Genomic DNA, 2237 nt, shown 5'->3' with positions numbered 1-2237 from the left:
GTCTCCTACTTCTAGAGTAAGCTCTCCATGCTTCACATCTATCACCGCACCCGCGGTGTGCAAGAAAGGTCTACCTAGAATGATTGGAATATTGGAGTCTTCTTCCACGTCAACAATGACAAAGTCCACCGGGATGAAAAATTTCCCAACTCTTATGGGAACATCTTCCCATATCCCTAATGGTGTCTTCGTCGATCTATCGGCCATTTGGAGTGTGATGTTGGTACATTTAAGCTCTCCCATCCCTAACCTTTTACTCATCGAATACGGCATAACACTCACACTAGCCCCTAGATCACATAAGGCCTTGTTAATCGTGGTGTCGCCAATGGTACACGATATTGAGAAGCTTCCCAGATCTTTAAGTTTCAGAGGTGAACTCCCTTGAAGGATTGCACTACTCACCTTAGTGAAGGCGATGGTTTCAAGCTTTCGGATCGACTTCTTTTTCATAAGGATGTCCTTCATGTACTTCGCATAGGCCGACACGTGATTGATTAATTCCGTAAAAGGAATCGAGACTTCCAAATTCTTCACAATTTCCATAAATTTTCCAAGTTGGTCATCAAATTTGGGCTTAGCTTGACGACTTGGAAAAGGACGTCTAATCACAATGGGTTCCTTCTCCTTGGCCTTGTCTTCACTTTTCTTTGAAAATTCTTCCTTTGTTGGTTCTCCTTCCTTGGAGTTTTGCACAACTTCTTCTTTGTCACTAGCTTCCACAACTTCATCCTCAACTTGCTTCTTCAGTCCTTCATATCTCGTACCATTCCTCAAGTGAATGACACTAACCGTTTCATGTCTTGGGGGATTACTTTGAGGTGGTAATTGCCCGTTTTGTCTTTGAGAACTTGAAGATGCTAGTTGAGTCAATTGGGTTTCCAACATTTTGGTGTGGGCTAGGATGTTGTTGATGGTGATGTCCTTTGCTTGACTATCCTTTTGTATTTGAGTGAAAAACTCTTGTTGATTCTTTTGCATTTGGAGGACCGCTTTTTGGACATCAAAACCTTGGTCATTTTGTTGATTGTATGGAGTTTGGTTTTGGTAACCTTGGTTTTGGTTGTAAAAGAGTCTTTGATTTTGGTTTCTCATGGGAGGTGGGGTGTATGTTGGTTGAGGGTTTTGAACATTTTGGCTTTTGTATGAGAGATTTGGGTGGAATTTGGTGTTTTCATTGTAATAATTAGAATAAGGGGTACCACTCTTGTATGCTTGAAAAGCATTCACTTGTTCATTTGTTCCCCTACATTCACTTTGGCCATGTCCCAAAGTTCCACAATTCTCACATATCTCACTTGGGATTGATGAAGATGCCGTCATGGCATTAACATATTGCTTTGGTGATTTTGAGGCTTCTTCAAGTCTAGCCATAGCTTTTTCGAACTTCAAATTGATGGTATCAATGTGAGCACTAAGTTGAGCGCCCAATTGAGTAATAGAGTCCACTTCATGCTTTCCTCCTCTAGTAGCCTTGCGAGGTCTACTATATTGTGAATTATGGACCGCCATTTCCTCAATCTTGTTCCAAGTTTGATTATCGTCAACTTCGGTGAACATACCATTTGATCCCATGTTGAGAATGTTTCTTTAGTCTTCATAAAGACCATTCCAAAATTGTTGAACCAAGAACCACTCGCTAAGTCCATGATGAGGACATGAGCGACAAATTCCCTTGAACCGCTCCCAAGCTTTATACAAATATTCTTCATCTCTTTGCTTAAAACCCGTAATTTGAGCTCTTAGCATGTTAGTCTTTTCCGGTGGGTAGAACTTTTTGTAGAAAGCTAGAGCCAATTTCTTCCAAGAGTCAATTCCGAGAGTAGCCTTATCAAGGCCTTTCAACCATTGTTTTGCGGTGCCAATTAGAGAAAAAGGGAATAAGACCCATCAAATTTGGTCTTGAGTTACACCGGTTTGTGAAATCGCATGACAATAGTCACAAAAAGTCTCCATGTGAGAATGAGGGTCTTCACTAGACATCCCCCCAAATTGGCTTCTTTTGACTAATTGGATAAATGCGGATTTAGCAATGAAGTTTCCGGTTAAGTGTTGTGGTGTGGGAGTACCATTGGGTAGGTTCTCCTCGGTTGGTACGGAATGTGATGAAAATTTAGGCATTGTGGGTTGATTTTGTGTTGGATTTTGTGTTGGGTTCTCCTCACCTTCTCTTGCAAAAGGGTTGACGAACTCAATAGTATTTGGTTGAATATCTACAACCTCACCAATACCTCTCA

General features: G+C 41.2%; 1 non-coding gene across 1 annotated transcript; it reads left to right on the top strand.

Moving 5' to 3' along the window:
- The first annotated feature begins 1642 nt into the window (after positions 1-1642).
- On the top strand, positions 1643-1749 carry LOC141650610 (small nucleolar RNA R71). Its single transcript, XR_012546633.1, has one exon. It is a non-coding gene; the product is annotated as a small nucleolar RNA R71 (small nucleolar RNA).
- The last annotated feature ends 488 nt before the right edge of the window (positions 1750-2237 follow it).

This window comes from Silene latifolia, chromosome 3, assembly GCF_048544455.1.
Source record: "Silene latifolia isolate original U9 population chromosome 3, ASM4854445v1, whole genome shotgun sequence".
NCBI lineage: Eukaryota > Viridiplantae > Streptophyta > Magnoliopsida > Caryophyllales > Caryophyllaceae > Silene > Silene latifolia.
Note: the sequence above shows the minus strand (reverse complement) of the source record. Positions and strands in the feature narration are given on the sequence as shown.